This window comes from Canis aureus, chromosome 24, assembly GCF_053574225.1.
Source record: "Canis aureus isolate CA01 chromosome 24, VMU_Caureus_v.1.0, whole genome shotgun sequence".
NCBI lineage: Eukaryota > Metazoa > Chordata > Mammalia > Carnivora > Canidae > Canis > Canis aureus.
The window spans coordinates 37,643,143-37,670,363 of record NC_135634.1 but is presented as its reverse complement, the minus strand read 5'-3'; the positions used below and the strand labels follow the sequence as shown (position 1 = coordinate 37,670,363).

The 27,221-nt window shown below is 43.3% G+C and overlaps 1 long non-coding RNA gene and 1 pseudogene across 1 annotated transcript; both read left to right on the top strand.

Annotated features, from left to right (window-relative positions):
- The first annotated feature begins 8,989 nt into the window (after positions 1 to 8,989).
- On the top strand, positions 8,990 to 14,930 carry LOC144296089 (uncharacterized). The gene is made up of 2 exons (XR_013363218.1): positions 8,990 to 9,067; positions 14,610 to 14,930. It is a non-coding gene; the product is annotated as an uncharacterized LOC144296089 (long non-coding RNA).
- Positions 14,931 to 22,976: 8,046 nt separating this feature from the next.
- Positions 22,977 to 27,221, top strand: part of LOC144296403 (small ribosomal subunit protein uS2 pseudogene) — a 171,801-nt pseudogene continuing 167,556 nt past the window's right edge.

Sequence of the window (27,221 nt, the reverse complement as noted above, 5' to 3'; positions counted from 1 at the left end):
AAGTGAAGGAGACTTTGTTCTCAGAGTTGACCTCACAAAGGAACGTCTCCTTCAACTTTGCATCCTTGGCACATCTCTAGCTTCATCCTAGCCCCAACTCTGGTCAGTAAATATTCTTCCCTTTTAGTTTCTGGAAAGTCACAGGGTCATCTGAGGTCACCCAGACTAGCCACAAAAGCCAGCCATCTAGCAAATGGGAAGAATGAAAAGCTCTTATCTGAGGTGAAGAAAGCCCAGTCTGTTGGGGAAGGGAGAATGTAAGGGGCCAGAGGCTTCCTTTCTAGTACATCTGGGTGATGATGGTGAAGGAGGGCTCTGTAGGGCAAGGGAATGAGTGTAAATCCAAATCAGAGGGAGGGACCTCAATTTGTGAGTCTAGGCAGATCAGGAACCTATAAAGTTCCTGACAGTCTTTAATAGCCCAGATGGGGAATGGGTCCTGGATAATCCAATTGCTTTTCCAGAAAAGAGCATATTGATTTTGAGGGGAGTTTGCTTATCCTGTCAGTTGCTGGGTTTGTTTAGGGAAGGGAAGCCAGCCTTGGAATTCTATGGACATGTGTTCTCAGAGGAAGAGGGAATTGTGGAATAGCAGAAGGGGCTTGGAGGCAAAAGACCCAAGTTCTGATTCTGATTCTACCCCTCACTGCCTATTGACAAGGCTCCTTGAGCCTCAGTTTCCTCATTTGTGAGATAAAGTAAATCTCCTTCTCCCAGGGTTACCAGGGGGATGGACGCAAAATGCTGAAGGCGTTTGAAAGTGTTTGGCATATACTGGGCCCTCACTACCTGTTAATATCAGTCCTATTGGGAAGGAAGGGGAATTATGTTCACTTCCTTTTCTTAATCACCATCAGTGTCTGATCCCTGCTGTGACTTCTTTTTACCAGCAGAGCATTCTCAAAAGTTGTGTATCAATTGAATTTTTTTCTAAATTGAATCTCATTTCCAATGCACTGAGGGAGCTGGGCATTTAAAAGAATTCTCTAGTTTGTCTTTTTGTAAAGCTAATAACCACCTCCTTGATGTGTTTGGTAGGAATCAGTTTTTTCATGTATTGGCTTTGTTGAGAGTGGGATTCCCTTGTATTTAAGAAGCCCACGTATACAGACTTGGTGTTGACACAGAGATTGAACAAATCTGTCTAACAGACTTGGTCCCTTATGCCATGGGGTGGGGGGTGCAGCTGAAGTGAGGCTCGAGGATGTCAGAGAGGAAACAGACACAGAAATACTTGGGGAGGCCATGAGGCCCTCTGTCTCCATTGGCACCTACGAAGGGGACATGGAAGAGAGACATTTCCATTTTAGATCTGTGGATGCTCTTCCAAAAGAGAGTACCCCTGTGCCCCAAGTGAATTCTTGTTGCTACATCCCTTAATTGAAATCTATTCCCCCCACATCCCTTCTTTCAACTGTTGCTGGTAGATGGAACACCGTGTTCCGTTGCTTAGATCCCCAGACAGTGTCCTGAGGTCCCAGGCCTGACTTTAGCTCAGACGCAAATTCATCTGTCTAGTCTTTAAATCTCATTTGGTTTGTCTGTTTTCCCTAATAAGAAGAATAGAATTAGTTAGTTTGCTACTCAGCAGGGCTCTGGTATGGAATTTATGTAAATTATCTCCTTAATAAAATTACTAAATATAGCAACAACACCGTTACAAAGGAAAAAAAAAATAAAGCCCTTAGATTGTGAGTGTCTTTAAAAAACAAAGCAATGTTCCACCACCAAGGGAAATGAAATTTAGCTTCTTAACCAGTGGGTACAACGTGGGGGGAGGGGGAGAAGGAAGATTCGGGAGGACGGAGACAAAGACTGAGAGAGGATGGGAGAAATCTCTAAGCCAGACACACAGATAACCATTTAATTAATTGCTCCCCAGGGATTTGCTGGGTGTTTGGAATCAGGTCAAGAATATAAACAGTTCTTGCCTTCCTGAAAAAGATACTCCGATTACCTCCTCTCATGTCAAAGAGATTGTTCCAGTAAAATGAAGGTACTAGATGTGACAGTAGGTCAGAGTAGTATGTGTGTATGTCCACATATGTGTATCCATATGTGCGTGTGTGTGCAGGCCTGGGAGGATTGGGTGGAAAGAATAATGTCAGAAATGGGAATTTTGAATTAGAGGCACGTTTTAGAACCACCTAGAGGAGAAATGCCAGAGACACCTCAGATGTTTTGATTTGTCTCTTCCCCTGGTTCTTACATATAAAACACCCTCTCTGTTGTACCTCCCCAGAGTCTCTTGTTTTTAAGCCCCTGGCCACACCCTTGATTCAGTTCCTTCTGCTGCAATTCTCTGCAATACGCTCCCTCACTTCATCTCTAACCTTCTATGCTGCGTCTTCATCAGGATGCCAAAGGCATCTTCTTCAAATATGCTCAGCTCATGCTACTGTGCTGAAAAAAGTCTGTTAATACTTACTTACTTACTTACTCCATACTTCTCAGCCTGATGTGCAAGGCTGCTGACCATTTCACCAGACCCTTCACTTCCCATCCAGCCTTCTCCACAAGAGCCCACTTTGCCTCTTGCCCTCCACTGATGCCAGAAATGCACTCTCCAGATGCGCCCTCTGCACGCTGGCATACCCTCAGCATTCCGCATGCATTACTCCACAATGAGTCATCTAGGCCCAGCTCACACTCAGCTCTCCCATCCCTGTTTGCCATGGCACTTCCAGCCATAGCTCTACTGGAGATTTGTCCTGACTTTTCAGTACAGTCACGTTTACATATCTGAATGCAAGGCAGCAGGGTGTAGGGAACCAGCCAGACCAGGTTCATATCCAAGATCTACCACCTGCCAGCTGTGTGGCCTCAGGTAAGTTTCCTCATCTCTGTGGGGCTCAGCCTCCTCACCTGTAAAAGATGGGTAGAGAGGTCCACCCCATTGGGCTGCTAAGGGGATCAAATTGTGTCATGCCTGCAAAGCACTTCAGGCACAGTAAGCATCCAGTAAAACAAATGTTTATTTTTATTGTCTGTCTCCCTCTCTTGGTTGTGAGCTTCTTCTGAAAAGTAGTGTCTTCTTCAACTTTATATTCCCGGCAGCTAGCATTATGGGTTTTTAAATTTCATGGATAAGGGAACTGGGCAGGGATACTTAGGTGATATTCGCCTAAGTGTCCCCTCTTCCTCCTGGTTGTTGTCCTGTTTAGGCTGAGAACTCGGGCTCTGGGGATATGTTAAAAGGAAAAGAATATTGCAATTAGGGCTGCATTTTTGGATGCTCCATCCTTTCCCTGGGAACTGCCTCATCTCCCATACCTCCTGTGTGGGCAGGAACCTGGGTGACCAGTTTATAGCAGAGGATGCAATCCATTCCCCTCACAGCTGATGAGACCAGGCTCAGTGGTGGCTTATCCATAAAACAGGTGACCTTAGGTCATCAGATTCTCTTATGCGAATGTGAGCTAACAAACTCAGGGCCATGGTCAGTCTATGCTCTACTCAAAGGTGAGCAGGTCTGCCATGGAAACCAAAGCCAGGAGTAAGTCAATATGAGGGATGGATTGGTTTGCTAAGGCTGCTATAATAGTGCTACAAATCAGGTTGCATAATACAAATTTATTTCTTACTATTCTGGAGGCTGTAAGTCCAATATCAAGGTGTTAGCAAGGTTGGGTCCTCCTAAGGGCTGTGAGGAGCATCTGTTCTATGCTTCCCCTCTAGCTTCTGGTGTTTTGTTGGCAATCTTTGGTGGTCTTTGGCTTCTGCTCAGCATTTTAATATCTGGCTTCGTCTTCACATGACATTCTCCATGTGTGTCTGCGTTCAAATTTTCCCCTTTTATAAAGACCCAGTTACTTAGAATTAGGGCCTACTACAGTATCTTCATCTTAACAAATTATGCCTATAGTGATCCTATCTTCAAATAAGATCACGTTCTGAGGTACCGGACATTAGGACTTCAACATAGGGTTGCAGGTAGGGCACAGTTCAACCCAAAACAAGAGGAACAGAAACTATAACAAATCAAGAAGAGATGGCAGCAGGGGAGACATGACCCAGATGTATATAGAAAGGCAGGCCCAAAAGAGTTTGTAGCCCAAGAGGAGACGGAGGAGAGAGATTCTGAATTACAACTCTCCAGTTCTAAGCTCATGTCACTAGGCTCAGCTCTAGTCAGGTTCTATGAGATTCCTCGAACCCTTTAGGAAACCTTCTTTTGATTTGATCTGAAGTGAATGGACATGTGTTTCTAGCATCCGAATAACTTCTCTAGGTCAGGAACATGCCCAGTTTTTACATCATATTCATTTTCATGTGGTGACTCAGGTAGAACCACAGCCTTCTCAAAGCAAGAAGAGTCAGGGATAGAACTAAGGAGTTAGGGAAAAGTAATGAACAAAGACCATAAACCCCCAGCTATATTGGCCAGTCTTCCCAGAGCCTGTCCTTCTCCCTTTCTAACCCCACAGTCCCATTTCAGTCCCTTTTCCATGTCCCCACCACACACACACAATTTTCTCTCTGCTTGTCCCGCGCATTGCACATTCTGCTGGAGTCCCACAGAAGCACTTCTCACCTCCAGAGTCTTCCAACAGCACCTGCAAGGAGTCTTTTATCTGCGAAGTACACTTGACCTTCAACGTATTTAGAAAGAAACTATTTTCCAAAGGCTTCAACTATGCTGGAATCCCATTTATCTAGTGAGACTGCAAATTCCTTAAGAGTGCGGACACTCTTTGGCATCTTGTTCTAAGACACTCAGTAAATATTAATGGAATAATTGAATAATCAAATAATTGTATCCTCTCTTTTTTTTTCCTCTCTTTTTTAAGAACAAGTAATTTACCATGGTGCTAAATTCAAGAGGTAGATGAGGATACCTAGTATAAGGCTTCCCTCCCATCCCTGCTGCTAAATTACCAGATCGTTCTCCCTAGAGGCAACCACCATTAATAGTTATTGTGTATCCTTCCAGAAATATTTTATGCTTCTCCAAGCAAATACATACAACTATTCTTTTTCCTCCTGTTACATATGAGTAGCTGGCCATACAAACTTCTCTGTACTTTGCTCTTTCTTTCTTTCTTTCTTTCTTTCTTTCTTTCTTTCTTTCTTTTTTTTTTTGCTTAGAAATCTATCTCCCTATGGTGATTTTAGAGATATGTCCACAGATTCTTTGATGCATGTCTCCTTATTTATTTATTTTTTTAAAAGATTTTTATTTTATTTATTCATAGAGACAGAGAGACAGGCAGAGACACAGGCAGAGGGAGAAGCAGGCTCCATGCAGGGAGCCTGACGTGGGACTCGATCCAGGGTCTCCAGGATCACGCCCTGGGCTGCAGGCGGCACTAAACCACTGCGCCACCGGGGCTGCCCTGCATGTCTCCTTAATAGGTGGATTCATCTCCTCTTGACTATGGAATGGCCTTGGTAGCTTGTTTCTAGTGTATAGAAAGTCAGCAGAAGTGATGTGGTGTCGCTTCTGAGATGAGGTTATGAACAAACTTCCCCTTCTGTTTTGGAAGATCTCTCTCTCTTGAATCACTTATCAGGGGAAACCACTGTTACATCCGGGGACACTCAAGCAGCCTAGGAGAGGCCTGTGAGGGGAGCCACTGAGGCTGGCCCACAACTGTGTTAGTGTAGACATTGCCAACAGTGACAGGATGACCCAGGAGCGGGTCCTCCATCTTCCCTAGTCAGGTTTTGAGATGACTCCCAACCTCAGCCCCAGCTGATAACTTGCCTCCAGCCTCCATGGGTGACCCTGAGCCAGAGCCCCCAATTGAGCTGCTCCCAAATGCCTGCTCATGGAAACCAGGAGATAGTAAATGTTGCTTTAAGCCAAAGAATTTGTTGTGCAACAACAGATAATATGCTTGGAGATCTTTCCACATGAGTTACATAGAGGGCATATTTATTCTTTTATAGCTATTTTGTATTCCATTGTCTGAACAGAGCATTATTTATGTTAACCAGTTCCCTATAAATGGACATCGCAGCTATTTCTAAGCCTGTGTTCTTTGAACCATGCTGCGATGAAAAATGTGATACCTATGTCATTCCACATGTGTGTGAGTACAACTGTAGGATAAATTTCTAGAAATGGAAAAGCCATGTCAAAGGATTCATGTTTTTGTTATTTTGATAAGTCCTGACAAGTGGCTTTATATAGAGGTTGTACCAACATATGCCTTTATTGGTAGATGAAAGGGCTGGTTTGCCCACACCATCATCATCTTCTAGAAGTCTTCTGGAACAGGGCACATAGGAGGGACTTAATAAGCCTGGTAATTGAATGACATCTTCCACAACTCAATAAGAAATGAACCAAAATACCATTGATTTGTTCAGGATCCCAGAGATTCTCTGGCCTTGCCCAGCAAATTCAGTTTTTGCACGGAACAACGATAGCAGTAAAAGCAGCAGTGGACAGTAGCCTGGTGTTGAAAAAAGTAAAATAAAATAAAACCAGATCAAGCCTAGTCTTTTCAGTTTCTGCTCACAGTAAGAAGGGAAACACCCAGGGGCGTGAAAATCCTATGCTGTGGAGATGCAAAGGGAGATCTGTAGTTTGCAGGTGTCTGATGACCTTACAGTCCCTGTGGGGAGTGTGGGAGGACACTGCTGGCAGCCTTCTGAACCTGGTGAGGCGCTGAGCCTTCAAAAGAGTCTGCTCCAGCTTTTCTTTCTAAGCAGAGCTGCTGCCAGGGGCTCCCGCAGCAGGAGGTGGTGGATCCTGGTGGCAGGAGCACACCTGTGAAGCCAGCTCAGAGCTGATTGAAGCAGTGAGTGTTGGCTCTCACCTGCAGGCTCCTGCTTCTTTTGGCTTCTGGCCATTGGGCATGGCTGTCTTCTGCCAACCATGCAGGCACAGGCCTCCTTTTCCTTGGTCTAGGAGAGTGGAAGAAGAAAAGGAAGAAAAAACTAGCCTAAAATTCTGAGGAGGAGAAAACTTAAGTGGTAGAGTTATCAGGAAAGCAGGAACTCTATGACCTCTTCCTGACTCCTGGTATCCAACTGGAAGCGAATGGCTTTGTATAGGAGACTTTTTCATATACTCACTCATCCAACCGACCAGTATTTACTTTGTGCAAAGTTCTTGCTAAGTGCAAACCTCCAGCTCCTTCAAGATCTGTTCCCACTGAGAACACAGGATCTGGACGCATTGCTAGATGCCAAGCATAATCCTCCATGAACTCAACTACTTATTTATTTATTTATTCACTTTTTTTTTTTTTTTAAGTTAAGAAAGGTTTCCAGGAGATGGTGAGTTTTATTGTCTTGTCTGGATAGAGGTTTGATATGCTCTCGAATGTTCCAGGGTGGAGAGACTAGGAGAAAGCACAGGATGCAGAGGTCTATTCGGTGTAATCTTCTCCCTCGTTCTCATCCTCACCATCAATGGAGAGAGCAGCATACTTGCTTGCAGAACTGAACTTGGAAGCTGGATTTTCTTCAGGTTTCTTTGGCTCAGGTGCAGATCGGGAGTCTTGATCCTTTTTGCCGTCTTTCCTATCCGGCTCCTTCCAGTGGTCTTTGTTCCCTCCGTCTCCCGGACCATGGCTGGAGTTCCCACGGTGGCCTTTTGGGACACTCACCCCATCTACTTTGTTTTCATCTGCTCTCCTTGCTGGTCCTTCCTCTGGGGGTTGAGCCGGGACTGCTTTCCCCCCACCACTCATAGGGGACTGTTGCTCTGTGTTTGAGCTCTGAGATCGAGCAGGAGGGGTAGAACTTCGCTTCACCCAAGCATTCTCCTTTGGTGGAGGGGCTGGCATTACCTTCAGAAGCTGTTCAGATTTGGGTGGCTTAGAAGTTGGAGTGCATTCAACTATTTAAAAGAACCCCCCACCTTATCCCACCCAAACCACTTCTTCTCTCCATTACACTTAGAACAAATCTTAGCAACTCCACCTGCCACAGGGGCCCTGAATACCCGAGCTCACAGTTCATTCCTCATCTTTCTCTCTTGATACTTCCCCTCAAAATCTACAATCTAGCCACATTAAATCTACATCTGGTTTGATCATTCATGTACTCAATCATTTATTAATTCATTTTTATCATGTGGTATACCAGGCTCTGTTTTGAGTGCTACATGTGTATCTATGAAAAAGATAGTGGATCCCTGTATTCAGGGATCAAGCTTCTGGTTTTGAAGGAAGACGATATGTGAGCAAATAAATAGCCAAGGCAGGTGTGATAATGCCTTGATGGGAATAATTACGGTGATGAATGGAGAAGAGTGGATAAAGGCTAGCCAGGGAATGTCTTTCCAATGACATGACATTTAAGCTGAGGCCTGAGGCCTGGAAGGAGGCAGCCACACTTAAGATCTTGGGGACTTGCTTTCTAGCAAAGGGGACAACTTGGGCAAAGGCAAAGACCTTGTTCATTTAACCCCAGGGCTTCATTCATTGCTGTATTTTTCTCTGGCACTCCCCTCAGGACAAATCCTGCTTCTGTCACATAGATGCCTCTTCCTCTAGGAAACCTTCCCTGATTACCACTAGGAGTGAGTGGCTTCTCCTCCTACTCCACTTGGGGTCATGCTTCCCTTCACCTTAGGTGATGCTTGTACACTGAAAGTACTTGCCCTTTTACTTAGTAAACTTTGGACTAGCCAGGACCATGTTTGACTTGCTTACTATTGGAGCTGGTTGTGTTTTGAGTTGCGTATCCAAAAATAATTCTAACTCCTGGTTCCTGTGAAGGTGGCCTTATTCAGACACAGACTTTTTCAGATATAGTTGGTTAAGATGGGTCATCTGAATGAGGGTGGGCCTTAAATACAAAGACTGGTCCTTTTAAGGAGTGAGAAATTTGGGGACAGGGGCACACAGCAGGAGGAGGGTCCTGTGAAGATGGTGGCAGTGGTGACCAGAGTGATGTAGATGTAGGCTGGCCAATGCCAGGGCCTGCTGGGAGCTGGGAAGCTAGGATGGGGCAGAGCCAGGCTCTTTCTCTAGGAGACCAACTATAAGAGAGGTTCTCCCCTGGAGTCTTCATGGGAGTGTGGCCATGCCAACACCTTGACCTCAGACTTCTAGGTTCCATAGCTGTGATGGAACATGTGTCTGCTGTTGAAGCCACCTTGCCTGAGGTAATTTGTTATGGCAGCTATGGGGAACTCTGGTGTGCCAGACCCCAGGGGGATTCCTGCATGCTGCTCAGTTGGATGGATGAATGCCTAGACTATGTGGTCACCTCTTCTGTCCCGTGTGTGACTTCAGTGTCCCCTGGGTCCAGCCGTGGGCCCTCACAGAGTACAGGCCACTGGGCAGGAAGGAGGTCACATGCCTGCCTCAAGTTTTTTTTTTTTTTTTTAAGGTTTTATTTATTTATTCATGAGAGACACAGAAAGAGAGAGGCAGAGACACAGGCAGAGGGAGAAGCAGGCTCCATGCAGGGAGCCTGATGTGGGACTCGATCCCATGTCTCCAGGATCACACCTGAGTCGAAGGCAGATGCTCAATCCCTGAGCCAACCAGGTGTCCCGCCTCAAGTTTCCATGTAGGAAAACCTTCCTGGTGTTTCTCTTGAAGATATGTGTTGTGTTTTTCTTTAGAATACTGAATCGTGAGAAAAATTAGTTGAGAATCATAAAAAGGGAGAAAGTCTTACAAGTCTCCCAGGAGAATTAAGGATAATTAATTATAATCCTTATAATCCACATACATATCTTTCAGCACTAATGGAGTCCACTAAGATCGGTCAAAAGTGTGAGCAGGAAATGCTGAAGTGTGGCATTGAGGGTTAAAGTGGGTAGTCTGTCAGCTGAGACAGAAGCAGGCAAGAGAGGTAGGATCACAATTCGATCAAGCTATCTTGTTCGTAGCCATTGCCAAGTTAAAAATGTGTGCTTATGGTCCTGTCTGCTGGACGACCCTCACCCTTAGGTGACTTAGTCACTCATGCAAATGAAGTACATATTACTAAGTATATGTGTAATATACTGTCTACAGATATTTTGAATGATGTCCCAAGAAATAACAAGTTTGAGTATTAAAATAAGTCCTTAAATTGGCAATTTGACATACAATTCTATGTGATGCTATTAGTCTGGCTGGGAGACCCGGATGCTGTATTATTTGAATACCACCTAAAAATGTTCCCTGGTGCCTTTTGGAGTATGAAAACTCACTATCAACAACTACAGTCCTTTGTAAATATTTCTAAACTGAATTTTCCTTGTTTACTAAATAAGTTTCTTAAGAAATATATTCATAATAATAAAGAATATGAAGAATGTTGGAAGTATTATAAAAATAATATGATTTTGGGAATTCTGATTTCTTGCTTCTAAACTTAGATTAATATCTGTTAGTAATTTAGCAACACTATAGTCCCACCTTAGAAATTGCTGCCACACCTTTAATAGTGGCTGGTTCACTCTCAAAGCCCTCACAATCTTTTTCTTTGGGCTAAAAGTAGGAGCCCCAGTCTACTTGCCCAAGTGGGAGCCCGACTCTGCTCTTAGCCAGCTGTGTGAGCTTGAGCAAACCATGTTACTTCTGTAGGCATTTTCTTGTCGCTGTTCTTGTGCACTGAATGGCTAGTTAGACGATCTCTCAGGTTTCTCCAGCCCCTACAATCTACAATTTAACCTCTCTGCATTTTTAGTGTAAATATTCTGTGATCTACTTCCCAACTCAATTGGCAGGCTTTCTTTTGTGTCCAGGGAGGATTAGTTAGGGACAATTTGACACCATGTACATCCCTTATATACATTACTTTGCTTCATTCTCATCACAATGCTATGAGGGAAGCTTTTTATCCTATTTTACAGATGAGAAAGCTGAGATTCAGAGAAGTCAAGTGTTGTGCCAAGGTCAGACAGCTTGAAAGTAGCAGATCAAGTGGAAGCAGGTTGGGAGGCATCCTGGGAAATGACCTCTGGACTTGGGTAGCAATGGGCTACCCCAAGAGCCCTCCTGCTCTGTTTGTATTTTTTGCCAATAACTACACAGACAAAAGGGAAAGTTACATCTTGTGGGATATACTGGCTGTCCCAACACTACCAAAACCTTGGTTTTAATGCTGAGGATGCAATGCATTAAGGTTTTGGTACAGATTAAAGTATGTGGTGGGAGTGTAGATTGTTATGTCTTTTCTCCAAAGGGGCTTGGTGGGTGCCTGTGTGTGGGAACTGTGTTAGACCCCCAGTAAAGAAGTGGATCAAGTCCATCTCACCCACATGAGCCCCATGATGTGAGGGGGAGGTAGGGGAGGACATGCTTCCCTGGCCATACTGAGTATGGCTGGAGGGCACTTGCAAGGTAGAAGGAATCACCTCTTTCACTCTTGTGCATCAGTCTCCTCTTCTGTAAAATGGAAGGAATGGCTTCAGAACACATGGGGAATGACGGCTCCTTTCTAATTTGTATTCCCCAGGTATATAATTAAAATAAAGCTGCGTTTATGCTCCCAGTTTTAAAAGTCTTAATGCCAGGGCTCCTAGGTGACTCAGTGGTTGAGCATCTGCCTTTGACTCAGGGTGTGATCCCGGGGTCCTGGGATCAAGCCCTACATCAGGCTCCCCACAGGGAGCCTGCTTCTCCTTCTGCCTGTGTTTCTGCCTCTCTCTCTCTGTGTCTGTCATGAATAAATAAATAAAATCTTAAATAAAATAAGATAAAAAGTCTTAATGCCATAAATTTTAAATTATAGAAGAGATAGCCATATTCATGTTAAAAATTGACTCTTCACTTGGCCAGAGGATCAAGGCAGGTATCTTTGGAAAAGAAGGCTTCCCCCTGTGATGGACTGAATTGTGTCCTCCCAAAATTCTTACATCAAAAGCCCCAACTTTCAGTATGACTGTATTAAAGGAGTTTTAGGAGATAATTAAGGTTAAATGTGATTATAAGAGTGGAGCTCTACTCTGATAGGATTGACAGCCTTATAAGAAGAGGAAGAACGGAAGGCAATGTGAAGAAAGAGAGACGGTGGCCATCTGCCAACAAAGGGGAGAGGCTTCACTAGATACCTTGATTTTGAACTTCTAGCTTCCTTAACTGTGAGAAAATTTTGGTTAAGCTCCATCTGGCAGCCCAAGCTGACTGATAGTCTGCCTTAGTCCATTTGGGCTGCCATAGCAAAATGCCATAGCTCGGGTGGCTAAGAACAACAGGTGAAAAGCCTCTTTCTGGTTTGTAGCTTACAATTTCTTGGTGTGTTCTCGCATGCTGAAAGGGATTAGGAACTCTGTGGGGTCTGTTATAAGGACACTAATCCCATTAGTGACTAGGTGACTTAATCACCTCCCAAAGGCCCTACCTCCTAATACCATCATCTTTGGGGGTTAGGATTTCACCATATGAATCTCTGGAGATACAAACCTTCAGACCGTAGCATATACCCTTCTTGTCCTAACAGCATGTAAATGTATTTTGACTTAGTTAATATGAAGAAAAGATATGTGCGTGTGTACATTCTGTTACTTTATACAAGCACTCTGAGAAACACCATCAGAGAATGAGTGAGAGACTCCTCATTGAGAGTAAGAGGCCCCTTTCTCTGTGTTGCAGGGGCCTCATCACAGAGAAACCCCTTCTGAGACCCTGATAGCATCTGTGACCTTGAGACCATGTGTTCTCCGTGGCCCTGCATGCCCTGTTCTCCCACTCCCCAAAGTAGACAAGCAATGGACTGGTCCAGCTTTATTCCTGTCTCCTAGCAACCATCCTTGGAAGATGGAAAGTGAATGTTAAGGTCTGGAGATTGGGCTGGGTCAGAGGGCAGGCAGGAGAGCTGGGATTGGGTGCTGCTTCTGAGAGACCACATCTTCAGGGTTTCTCCTGGGTGTAGTGGTGGGGTGGGGGTGGCATTATTATTTAACTGTGTAATTTCTGTTAACAGAATGGATGAAAAAGTTTCATCAAGCAATTACACAAAGGAGTCTGACTTGTTCCAAAACACAAAGGCAACAGACAGCAAAGATTAATGTACATGCGTGCTTGAGCACTAAGTGTTTGCCCCTACATGTACTGAAGGAGATATCCCATCCTCCTTCTGAGTTGCTTATGGTGGCATAAAGGAGGCATAAAGAGTTATTTTTGTGTCAAAGTGAGCACAGTTCAAACAAGAAGCATCCTCTCCCTCTGCCATTCATCCCAGAGTCCCCTGGGGTCCTGGACTATCTCCGATGCCCTGGGAGCCTCTTACTTTGGCCATCTCTGATGAGAGCCGGGGTACAATCACATTCTGTCTTTCCCTTTGAAGTTCATCTTAACTAGAGGTCACTTGAAGGGGAAACAGTGTCACAAAGGGCTGTTTGCATCTGGGAATCAGAAGAACAGATGGGACGTAGAGAGGGGCTCTCTTCTTGCCTGCTTCACCTAGGTGATAAGATGAGCCTATTCCCACTTTCTTTTCCTTTTTTCTTTGCTTCTCTTTTGTTTCCTTCCTTCTCCTTTCTCTTCTCTGTTTTGAAGAAGGGTTTGGGGAGGGAGGTTTAGTGATCACACTTATAGTTAGGAACATTAGCAGCTACAAATGGGAGCGACAGTTTTGCTGGGTGAAAAGGAACAGGATTGGATAACAGTAGGCAAGGGTTTCTATTTCTGGCTTTACCACTGGGTTGTTGTGTGATCCTGGGCAGCTGGGCCTCAGCTAGCTCATTTCTAAAGCACAGGGTTAGATTAGGTGATGCTCAGAGGCCCTTGTAGCTCTAACATTCCAGGACTCCTCCTCACCTGCTGCCTTACTCAAATGTCGAGACTTAGTGCCTTGGGCCTCCCTCAGTGACTGTCTGCTATCACCTCAGCAGTGTGAATGGGGGGACAAAGTAACAGGTCAAGTCGATCTACTGATTAGTTTTTCCCCAGTGACTCTTGGAAAACACTGCGCAAGGTACAGGTACTTACATTTCTATGGGTTCTCTCATCCCCATATATTTTTCCTAAATGAAATATCTTTATTATTTACTATTAGTATTGAATTATTAAAGTACAGATATATTCTGTAAAAATAAATCCAATTAGAGACATATTCCCAATGAAATTTCCCTATAACCAGATTCACCCATGATATATATGTTTCCAGAATTTTCCTTTTTTTTTAATTTAAATTCAATTTGCCAACATATCCTACAACATTAGTTTCAGATGTAGTTTTCAATAATTAATCAGTTGCATATAATACCCAGTGCTCATCACATCACATTCCCTCCTTAGTGCCCATCACCCAGTTACTCCATCCCTCTCCCCTCCTCCCCTCCAGCAACCCTCAGTTTGTTTCCTATGATTAAAAGTCTCTCGTGGTTTGTCTCCCTCTCTTATTTTTTCCTATTCAGTTTCCAGTTCTTTTCTGGTCCCTTGCACTATTTCTTATATTCTGCATATGAGATAATTGTCTTTCTCCGATTGACTTATTTCACTTAGCATAATACCCTCCAGTTCTAACCATGTCAATGTAAATGGTGGGTATTCATCCTTTCTGATGACTGAGTAATATTCCATTGTGTGTATGTATATATATACACACGTTTTCTTTATCTGTTCATCTGTTGAAGGACATCTCAGCTCTTTCCATAGTTTGGCTATTGTTGTTTCCAGATTTTTTCAAAATACACATATAAATATTAAATACTTGTGTTTTTAACAGTGGAATTTTAATTCTTGCTTTGATTTTCTGATTCATAGGCTGCTGACATGCTGACAACCAGGAGTGTCATAGCACAAGAAGAGAATGGAGCAGCCATTGCCAAGGGGAGACAGAGAGGAGCTGTTCCCAGCTGCAAGCCTGGTCCTGCAAGAGTCTCCACATTTTTTCCTAGTGCAGGTTGGATGTAAATTTCAACCCAAAAGAACTTTAGACCTTCCGATGGCTAATTTTACGTGTTAACTTGACTGAGCTAAGGGATGCTCAGATATCTGAGCATTATTTCTGGGGATGTCCATGAGGGTGTCTCTGAAATGTATTAGCCTTTGGATCAATAGCCTGAGTAAAGAAAGTTGCCCTCACCACTGTGATTGAGCCTCATCTAATCTCTTGAGGGCCAGAATAGAACAAGATGGCGGACTATGGGACTTCTTAAACTCCAGTATTATGTGAGCCAATCCTTGTGGTAAATCTCCTCTTACATCTACATATATATGTCCTATTGGTTCTGTTCTCTGGAGAACACTAACAATCCTATTTATAGGCTCTCACAAAAGCATGGTAAAAAGGCTAGGAACCTTCACAAAGCAAGCTTAAAACCTGTTTGTTGTTAGAACAATGAACAGAATCTCTTGGGATTGCTATTTCTTTCTTTCTTTTAAGAAACTTAAACATTACAAAACATATGCTTTTTAATGTGAAGAGATTATAAAACAAATAAGTCTGTTATACATATAATAAATATAGTGCTCCTTTATCAAAAAATGTACTTGATGTTCTTAACAAAGAATATATAAACTTTCCACACACATATATCTAAGTAGCCTTTTCTGTCATCGTGATACTTGCCATTTAGAAATAGTTTGAGGTGATTGGTCATTTATTACATCTCCTGGGAACTAGGCACCGAAAGCACATTCATTCATCCAGGTCTTTGGAATATGGAGATGAATATAATCTAGGTTCTTTTTCCGAAATTTCTCAGAGTATGTTAAGAATGGTTCCCTCCAGTAACTATAGTATAGTATGGTGCATGCTAAAGTTTAGAAATATACTAAGCATCATGAGAACAGATAGAAAGAAGTTATTAGTTGAATACTTGCGAATCTGGTAAATTTTGAGGTCATTTAGTAATTCATAACATCTTCCTGCTCAGGCATTAATCCCAGATACATGCTATTTCCTTCCATTGTGAGAACCTCAAAGATGCTCATGTGTGAATTTGCAGACAGAGGGCGCCAGTTTCTACTCTCAGCTGAGCCAGGGATGTGTGTAATAACATTTTAATTTTTCTCTGTAGAAGCCGGCTTTTCTTCCCCTCCATCTCCTAAATTTGCAGCCTTCCACATGCTTGGGTGGGAGCATGTGTGTCTCACATTCTAGTTCAGCAACACTGGCTTCATTTATAGAGCATGCCAGTCTGCGAGCCCTGTGGTTCCACCAAGCTGAGATAGACTCTGGTTATATCCAGAACATCTTCCCTGTAAGCCCTGGAAATCTGTGTGGAACCAGCCCAGAGGTCTGTGTGTACTCTCACTCAGTCTAGAGAAGTGTAGTGTAGGTGAGGGCATTCACACACCATTATAAGAAGTATATTTGACACCTCACCCCAGGGAAGTGATATGTGCTGACTTAGTCTGAGTTAACTGGAAACAGACCTTGAGACAAAGAAAAACATGTAAAGGGCTTCCTGTGGATTGCTCTTAGAAGACACCCTGTAGGAAGGTCAGGAGGACTGGATTAGGCGATGGGAAAAACTGATCAGCAATGCTGTTACAACCAAAGTTTCAGTTGAACCCAAAGAGAACTCTGGAGCTGAGCCAGACCTTCAGAATTGTCTTAAAATGGGTCAAGGGTACAGGATCTGTGTCCTCACATTAGCCAGTCCCTGACTATGGGCTGCCCCCGAGGAAGGAGGGTAACCTTGGATGAATTAGTTCTCTGCAGCCAAGGGTGATTCCCAGGGAGGGATGCAGCTATGGCAGCAGGGGGGATGGATGTTAGGAGAAAAAGGGATCTTTTCTCCTACAGTCTAACTTGAGTGTCATTCAGATCTACTAACATTACATCTCAACCTGAAAAAGGTCCTTCAGGATTCTGATTGGTCTCATTTTCTAGCAATTTACAGGCAAAGGATTAGTGAGACAAACCATACCTCTTACTGCTACAGTTGACCTTGAAGCCCTAACTGATACTTTCTCCCCACTCTGTCACCATTCTAAATACTCCTCACCTTGACTCACACTATTACTATTCTAAGTCTGGTGGGGTGAACCAGATCCTCATCCCTTAGGGATCCGAGCCCCTGGTTGCTATGCTTTTCTTAGGACATGCCTACTGTATCTTTCAATTTACCTTAAAACAGGGCATGTAAACACTAAGGGATGTCTCAGTGCCAGAGATATTCTATTCTGCCCCCATTGTCTAGCAGCAGCCCCGACTTCTGTTGTATGATTCCTTTCCATGCCTATTGGTCTTTTAGTATGAGTAATTCAAAATGACTGCTGGCAGTGGTAGCTTAAAGTTTAATGAACTCTTACTGAGAACCTACATCAAAGTATCTCCCCTCTGAGAACTAAGATGTCTAGACCTACAGAGCCTAAGGTCGTAGGATTGAGAGAATAGATTCCCAAGTAGAATATAGGTTGATGGTTAAGTGGGCCCATTCCTATTTTTAGTTTTCTGACTCAGGTATTCTACTTATAGGAGATGCAGTGCCATACAATAGCTATTAATTTAGGATCCATACTATGTCTAGGTACTGACATCCCAGTGGCTTCTTTAAGAGCCCTTTCTACCATTTTATAAGGGTTGTGACTCTTGAGGGTACAGGAGGTGGCAGGACAAGTGGATCCCATGGTTAAATGTCCACTGCCAATGCAGAACTTTTTTTTTTTTTCTCATAAAGTGGGTCCCTTGTTCCAAGGCAATGTTAGTTAGGATTTTAAGTCAGCTCATGAAATCTTCAAGTCCTTAGATAGTTGTAGTTGTAAGCCCTATGCATAGAAAAGGCAAGCCCATACTGGATTATATATTGATATTAATCAAATAGAATCATTGGTCTTTTTAGGGTGAAAGGTATCCAGAGGAGTCAACTTGCTATCAAGTGCCTAATTCATCTTCTTAAGAAATGGTGCCAAATATGGGACTTAGCCTTAATTTATGTCACTGGTAGGTTGAATATTCAGTGGCAGCAGTAGCTAGATCATTTTTGGTGAGTAGCAGCATATCCTGATGGAGCCATGCATAGCTTCCATCCCTTCTATCATGATTATCAGGAGTTAGGGTGGCCCATAACAAACACCAGAGAATGTGAAATGACTGGTCATTCTGTCCACTTGATTGTTTAGTATCTCTCCCATTATGGGTACTCTTTTGTGGTTCTTAGTATGCCATACTAAATTGTTCACACTCTATATTCATTCCTATTTGTTTATTGAGATGAGCTTCCTGAGACCTTGTTCTAGTCTTTCAATCTTTCTCTTTCAGGAACCTGGTCCAACTGGCCAGTCCAATAAAAGATACCCTAAGTCTATGAATATTTTACTTTGGGCCATTTCTCTCTCCAAAGATGGAAAGCCAGATGCACTGCCCAAAGCCTTTCTAATTGGTAAGATTTGTCCTCATTGCTCTCTTTTAAGGACACTCCTCTTGAGGCCATAGAGTAATAGCTATCCATTTTCAGCTCACACTGACTTACCAAGATGACCTGTCCATGAAATAAGCTCAAACCTTTTCCTTCTCCATCAGCTGGGTATAGGAAGCCCAAACCCCCACCCCTGGACAGCCTAGCCCCAGCAATAGATGTGAGCTATAGGAGGGAGGCATCATCAATGGTAGGTGACATGGGGATTGAGATTACCTTTTTTTTTTTTTTTTTTTTTTGAGATTACCTTCTTAGATAGCTTACTAGCAGATCATGCTCATGGCCACTCCCAGATATACCTCTCCCAGTTTACAAAGAATTGGCTCTGGGTTGGCCTGGTTTTATGACTTCATAGGTATGATAGGCCTGGCTCCTGATGGGCCATGATGCCCATTCTCAAATAGTCCATCTTTACGAGGATCTCATGGCAAGCTAGGTCCTGCCTTTCAAGTGTTGCAGATGGCATGATCTTGCTCCCAAACCCTAAGGGTCACATTGTGATTCCTACTGGGGCTTGCCATCAGCATTACTTGGTGTTTTTATTCTAAACACAGAAATCTCTAATACTACAAGGTCTGCCAGGTTGTATGGCCAAATGACAGGACTACTTGTGCCACAGCTTGGACCTGCTGCAGAGCCCTTTCTAGGCCTCATTTAAAGCTGGCAGCCTTTCATGTCACCTGGTAAGTGGGTCAGGGCAGCTTTCCAAGTGTAAAATATGTTCCCTTCAGAATCCAAAGAAACCTATAATGCATTGTGCTTCTTTCTTAGTGGTGGGAGATGCGAAATGCAATAATTAGTCATTTATTTGGGGAATATCCTTCTATGTCCCCAGACCATTGGACACTAAAAACTTCACTGCTGTGGCAAGACCCTAAAACTTTGTAGAGTTCATCTATTCCTTCTGGAGTATGTGTACTTTACCAAGGCCTCCAACACATCTGTCCCTTCTTACTTGCCTGGTCTAGTTAGTATGATATTACCAAGATGGTAGACTAATTTATGGTTTTGGAATATTCAGATGTTTCAGTTCTCTTTGGTAGAAGGAAGGTGAATTAACAAAGTCCTGGGGCAAGACTATAAATGTATACTGTGGTTTGTAAGCGCACACTGCTTGTGAAAGAGAGGAGGGAAGGAATGGCTTTACTAGAGTAGTGTCTGCATATCATGTACTGGAGTCTGTGTTAATTTACTCTAACAAGGTACCATAGTGGATGATAGCTACATTTGGGGATGCTTTTTGGCTACTGGCAGTGTCTATTGTCATCCACCATGATCTATCTGGGTTTTGAGATCCTAGCATTCCCGTTGCCATCAGGAAGTCCAATTCTGTATTAGCATCTCCTACTGTCAGGTCAGAACCACCGTAAGAGGACAGAACCCTGAGCATCTTAATGGTGCTGGTGTCATTTTCCCAGCACATTCCTTATCACTTTAATAAATGGGCTGTCCTCCTAGTCTGCCATGGAACATTGTTAGCTGGTAGTTTTTCTGCCAATGTCCACCTTATAATCTCCACTTTCCTGAGCCTTTGTACTCATCTTTCATCATCTGTCATGGAAGTTCTGGTATATCTGTTTAGTTTGGACCATTGGTTTTTCCAAGATTTACAGATTCAACCTGGAGTTTATCAGTGCCTTCTCCCAGAATTTTTGCCAGAGTGCTACATTCTGTATTATGAGGAAATTTTAATATATTTGCCAGCAAAAACCAATTCTCTTTTATCCGACCTTGTTCCTTCCCTTAATCCATCACCCTTGGGATCTAGTTCAATCCACTCCCAACTCCTTCTGTATTTATTAGCTCCTCTCTTCCCTTAGATGATCTTGTTGTCTGTGTCTTGATTCAATCATGATTTTGACCATGATCCCTATTAGCCTGATTAATAAAAGGGAAGATTGGAGCAGGGATCCTGAGGGCAGCCAGTAAATCTTGTAAGGCACCTGACTCATTTGAGACCTCTGACTGATACTCATGAAGGGAGGTTCTCACTATCTTCCATTTCGGGGAATAGGCCACTTCTGCAGGTTCACAGTTTTGGAAGAAATAGGGAGTTCAAAATTCTCAATTACATCAACCCAGATAACCACATCCTATGTCTCAAAGTTCCACTCTTTTTCTGTTATGGCTTTGACCTTGGTGTAAGAGACTTGCAAGGGAGGAACTGAACCTCCTCTGAAGCTCTGCTGCTCTTCCATGGTTAAGTCCTGAACCTAGTCCTTCGTGCTAATGGCCTTGTGCTTCAGGAGTTCAAAATGTTCTCTAACGCTGCCAAGGAGATCCTGCTTTCCTTGAAAATCATTTTACCTTGGGGCACCTGAGTGGCTCAGTGGTTGAGCATCTGCATTGGGCTTAGGTCCTGATCCCGGGATCCTGGGATAGAGTCCTGCATTGGGCTCCCTGCAGGGAGCCTGCTTCTCCCTCTACCTATGTCTCTGCCTCTCTCCGTGTGTCTCTCATGAATACATGAATAAAATAAAATAAAAAAGAAATCATTTTGCCTTGAATTGTCAATAAATTACTATGAGCCAGATTCTTCTGATTGCCATGAGTGAATCAGTGACACTCAGCAACAGCCACCTATTCTATGGTTGTTCTAGTTATTTCCTTGCATGCTTATCCATTCCAGAGACATTACTCCAACCACTGCATTATCTTCCACTAGTGTCCTAACACATTTGGTAGACATTTGTAATTGCACTGTAACAGCACATCAGAGACTATCCATAATATACCCACCAACCACCAGTGATGGTGTCTACACCTCCAGCTGGCCAATGGGGTAATCACCTCCAAACTTCTATTTTATAGTCCACTTCATAGGATCACTCCTGGTATAAATGGCTTAGATTGGGTTCTCTGGAAACAGACTACAAGACAGAAAAGTTAATTCAGGGTATATTGAGAAGTGCTCTTGGGAGAAACACATATCCCCTCCCCCGCCCCCCCAAAATGAGAAAGGTAAGATTAATAAAGAAGAGGAAGAAGTAGGAGGAGGAGCAACTGACCTTAAATGCACTTTTCACTGAGCGGTCAGTCAATTGCATGAGGAGCTTAGAGCTAGGCTGGCCTTTCAGTATTTCCCCAGTTGAGGCAAAGATGCTGAGGCTTTAGAGTCTCATATCAGCTCATCATTGGCCACAGTTTGTCTCTTACAAGGAGCATAACCTTCCAGCAATTCCTGATGACTGAGGGCAATTCCTAGTGAACGATTCAGCTGTGAATTGTTCTAACCAGCTGAGGATGGGAGGAATCAACCCTGATGAAGGGATCTAAGAACATCTGCTCACTGCAGGTACCCTGTACTCATGCTGCCCATTGAGCAACCTGGAAAAAAGCTGGATTTATGAAGAATGGGGGAGCAAAGATAACATAGTGGTAGTGGCAACACCAACTTCATACCTACCTAGGATTATTAGACATGATTCTGCTTGGGTTTTTGGAAAAGTTATTCAGCTTTTTTTGTGCCTAAGTTTCTTTAACCATAGAATGAAATTACTAACGCATATAGACCTTGAAATGGTACCTAGCATATTCAGCAGAAATATTGTTGCTGTTGTTATTGGCATTGTTCTTATTCTTGTTATTTTTCAGCAATCTTAACTCATTTTCAAGCTGTTTTTCCCTTTCCATCTCCCTCTAACCTGGTCTTTCACTGTTTTCTCCTAAAATTTAAATTCCACTTCTATCTTGCTGATTTCCTTTGTTCCTGAAAGATGCCATGCACTGTGCTTACACCATCTCCCTTCCTAGGCTCTCTGCCTTCATTGGCCTCCTAAAAAAGTTACCTAAATCCATCTTATCCTTTGAAGGAGTGGAAGGAGCATCTGCTTTGATTCAAGAAGTCTAGTTTAATTCTCAGATCCACTACTTACTTAAGTTTTGTGACTTTGGGTAAGCCATTGATCATACCCGAGGATTGATTTCCTCACCTATAAATTGGGGATAGTAGCACTGCTACACTAGCTCATTATGAGGAATAAATGTGATAACTAGGTTAAACTCCCAGCACAATGCCAGGCACATTGCAGTTACTCAATAAATAGGAACTATTGGATATAGTGGTAAGCCTATTAATATCTAACCACAGAGTCATTCAAAGCACAATTATTCAAAGCCTGTAATGTGCAGGGACCCTTGGGAACAGATAGGGAGGTAGATGCAGGAGCTGCAGCCCCTCCCTTGAGGATGAAAAGAGTTTCCCAGCTTTCCCCAACTTCATTTGTGCACATCTCCTCTCTCCACCCCTCCCTCCTTAAAATACCCAAAGCATAGACCTATTCAGCATCTGAGCACCCAATTTCAATTCTTTTTGGAATTGTTCCTTACATTTTCTCACATGTCAGTTATGGCTCTCGAAATAGACTATGAGCTGCTTGAGGGGGGAAACTGTTGTATTCCTTTTACCCACACACAATACCTAACATGGAAATGGGTACATGCCCTGTGCTCTCTAGGTATTTTTTAGATAAATTAATAAATGAGTATTTATGATTCTTGATTAAAATCATAATAAAGAAGTTTCCACTTTGCAGGTGGAAACCTGCTAGTCATGGCATCAGTTTTGTAGGCTGTGACCTAAAAATGTATCTACCATGTTACACCAGTGTTTGGTGAAACTTGTTTCAGTGTTGAACATGTCATGGGCTGGGTTGGGTTGTGGGGTAAAAGTGTATTCTTTACTATGGACCATGGTAAAAAACCAAAAAACCAAAAACTACTTCCAGAATCCAGAATGCATACCACAAGTTTCCTAGCGGGGATGTTCAAGTCCTCATGGGCAGAACTAAAGAAGACCTTGGACACCAGGACCTCGGAGCAAGAGAGGCAGCAACAACTGGGTTTGGAAAGGCTCTCCTGGGGTTTGTGGGGATTAGAGAAGATATGCAGTTAAGAGAAGGCGTGCTCAGGGCCCAAACACAATCACTCAAACTGCTTATCATCTGGGCAACAAACAGGGACTGCAGGCACACCTGCAAATCTCAAGTGTCTTTCCCTCAGAAATCTTAATACCCTGAAATTGCTCAAGATTTTCCTCTTGGGATCCCTGTTTTCTCTAGAGCTTTAGGTGGTAATAGAAACACTATTGCCCACATTCTCTCTCCCACTTATTAATTTGAAAAGATAGATTGGAGTCATTAACCTTTAGAGATTCAGTGATAATTTCTTTTTTTCTACGATAATTTCTTGATGCAAAATTTGTACACAAAGTTTGACAATTATGAGGTGACCACAGGACAATGTCCATGAAACTGAAATTACTCTGGGAATTCTAAGATGGATGACCTCTCCGTCTATGGGAGGTTTGAAATTGCATTTAAAGCATCTTTGGCTCAGGCACCTTTGGGAGTTGGAAGCATCCTGCCTGTGGGAATGTCCGACCTCATGCCCTTCTATCTTACCTTCCAGAGTCTGCAGTTGGGGGACATGAATTCTGGTGCTCTGTTCTCCATGAATGCTTCTCACCTTTCTTCCTGGAGCCTGGGCCTAATGCCTGGCTGTTTGCTATTTGTACTTTGAAAAGTGCTTTAATTGGGAAAGTAAAATACAATACCAAATGCCTTTTTTGTGCCTTGTGAAAGTCCTCTAAAGCTTAGCTTAACTCAAAGAGCTTAAATCAATAGCACCGGCCCATTTTCTAATCACAGGGAATTTAATAATGATCAGGAAAGCCATTGTCAGTCTGATCAGTGGGACTGTTAGGACTTTAACTCCTGGAAAACAGCTTCATATCAAAATTACATACTGTTATCATATTAAATGTCACTCAGAAGGGTATTAAAATCCTTTGGAGAGAAAGCATTACAGGGGTTCTATCAAAATTACTTTATATGCTGATGAGCTGGAGAAAGCTAAGGGAAGCCTAGGGGTTGAAAGGAAGAAATTGTTCCCTTTTTACCAGAATAAACCAAAATCAGGAAGGGGGAGCGTTTTGGTGTCTGCATCTCTAATTCTGGAAGTCCCTTGAGACGCTCCAGCCCAAGAGCTGGAAAGTTTACTCTTATCCCTGAAGCCTGGAAAACCTCTTGGGTCCATCAGGGGAAGAGCAGCTTCAGGTCATTCCAGGACTCCTAGCAAAGTGTAGGACTCCCTGGCCCTAGCTACTCAACCCCACTAATTATCATAAGTCCCAGGGTAATGGTGCTTCCCAGTGGTAGATTCCAGCCACATACATTTTATAGGTGCTGCTGAGGATTCCAATCCCAATTATTCATGCAACAGTTGAGCCTTTGTGAATTGAACTTGACGCTGTTGTTTTAGGGATTAAAATTTCAGAGAGAATCATTTAACTGGGGGCAGATGGTTGGCCTTTAATGAAACCCTAAAGGAAATGGAGAAGGGTGTGGACAACAGGGAATAAGCAAAAATTAAGAAGAGGAACTAATTGAAAAAGCTAGAAAAGGAGGCGGGGCAAGAGAGCGAATGTGTTTCCTGTCAGCCCAGCCTGGCCACCTGCCTCTGCACACAGGGGTTCTTCCAGCAGCTAAACATCTGTATAAAGAGAAGGGGAAATGAGTGTGTTTGGGCTTGCTGGAGTCTGCACCTCCTATTATGTCCCACATCAGACACTATCCCCCTATCCTGGGGCCGCTGGCTTCCTGGAGACCAGGTTTTCCCAAGCCACTGCCACTAAGCCCAGCAGAATTCCAGATGTGAAGCCTGTATCCTGAGTCACCAGCTGTGGGGGCAGCATGCCCACTTAGTACAAATGGAGATTCCATCTCCCCTTCACTGTTTTAGCAGTTAAGACTTTAGCATCACACTTCATAGGTTTTAACCCCTTTGGCTCTTTGAGAAGGCTTTAGCATCTTATACATTAAGAAATGTATATTACATGTAGAGGCCCAAACACTGACTTTATATTCAAAAAACTCACACTCAAAGACAGTAACTGAGCCCAGCTGGCAAGTGGCAGCCTGTGGCCAGGAAACAGACTGTGTGCTTGTCTATCTCCATGTACTAAGTGAAGATGGTGGTCCAAGCCCTGTCATCTACAAACTGAATGACCAAGGGAAATGTCACAATCCATCTAGTCCTCCCTTTCTTATTCTGTAAAGTAAGGATAATAATGTCTAATTTGAAGCTTAAATGTATGTGATGTTTTTAGCATGAGACCTGTCACTTTAAGTACTCAGTAGAAGTACTACTAAAATACTTCCTGAAAAAATACAAGAAAAAATGGCTCTTGAAAGAGAATTGGGAACACAAAGGAACCAGAACTATGACCCACGTTCTAACTCTGTCTGTTGAAGACAACTGCTTGGGAGCATTAGGGAATGTCTTGTTCTGGGCATGACAGTGTTATCTGGGTGGAGAGGGCCACTGATAGAGTTACAAGACTCATTATGTATAGAAAAGGGTCAACCTTAAATGATAAAAAAAACAAAGTTAACTGAGTAAATTTTAAAAAATCCTATTGGCTTTATTCAAAGATTCATGAATTGGGTAGCATCATCTAACAGATGAGAAAGGAGCTCTGAGTATTTCCACACGACCCAGGGAGGGATCCATATGATGTTGTTCCTTGTTCTTGTCGTAACTTAAAGGGAAACTTTCACAATGTCCAGATCCCTTTAGGTCCTGCAAATTGAAGGAGGAGGATATCCTCAAATTCCTTGCAGCAGGAACCCACGTAGGTGGCACCAACCTAGACTTCCAAATGGAACAGTACATCTTCAAAAGGAATAGTGATGGCATCTATATCATAGATCTGAAGAGAACTTAGGAGAAGCTTCTGCTGGCAGCTCATACCATTGTTGCCATTAGAAACCTGGCTGATGTCAGGGTCAAATCATCCAGGAATTGTGGCCAGTGAGCTGTGGCCAGTGAGCTGCTACTGCAGGAGCCACTCCTATCGCTGGCCACTTCACTCCTGGAAAGTTCACTCACCAGATCCAGGCAGCCTTCCAGGAGCAGAGACCTCTGATGGTTGCTGATTCCAGTGCTGACCACCAGCGTCTCACAGTGGCATCTTACCTTAACCTGCCTACCAGATCCTCCTCTGTGCTATGTGGACATTGCCCTCTTTTGCAATAACAAGGGAGCTCACTCAATGGGTTTGATGTGGTGCATGCTGGCCCAGGAAGTTCTGAGTGTGCCTGGCACCATTTCCCGTGAACACCCATGAGAGGTCATGCCTGAACTCTATTTCTACAGAGATCCTGAAGAGACTAAAAAGGGAGAGCTGGCTGATGCTGTAAAGGCTATGACGAAGGAGGAATTTCAGGGTGAATGGACTTCTCTAGCTCCTGAGTTGATTACTACTCCGTCTGAAGTTGTGGACTGGTCTGCAGGTGTCCAGGTGCCCTCTGTGCCTGGCCAGCAGGTCCCTACTGAACACTGGAGTGCTCAGCTTGCCATTAAAGGCTGATCTGCAGCTCCCACTGCTCAGGCCACTGAATGGGTAGGAACAACCACTGAGTTGGTCTTCCACAAAGGTAAGCTGCTATTCCACAAAGGCAAACAAAATGGGAAATAAATAATTTCTTAAAAAGAAAGAGAAAAAAAAAAAGGAAAGGAGTTCTGAGGAGATGTACAAAATGAAAGACTTTATAGGCAGAGGGAGGCAGGACAAGGAATTTATACTTTCAAAGAATGGACTGGTTGTGGCAAGGCCACTTTCCTTCAGGGGATGGCAGAGGGCTGTTAGGCAGACTGCTTCACTAGTGCCAACAGTAATTCTTGTTTGACTGGTTTAAGATTTCAGTTTGGGGAGAAGCTGAAGCTGTAATTAAGTCTTAGTTTGGTGATGTGGGGCTTAGCATAAGTGACTCCATTTTGAGCCTGTTATTATTTTGTTTTTTTTAACATAACCCAAACCTATGGGTTAGAACTATCAAAGGACAGCCAAAACCTTCCTCAGCCCCAGGGGCTACACGTAGCCTTGAGATATTATCAATGAGAGCAAAATTTCTTATTCTACTATATCTTCTCAAGTATCAATGTTGATGAGAGGGATCAGAGGTATTAATGACTTGAAATAAGAGTCAGCCAAAGTACCTTGTGA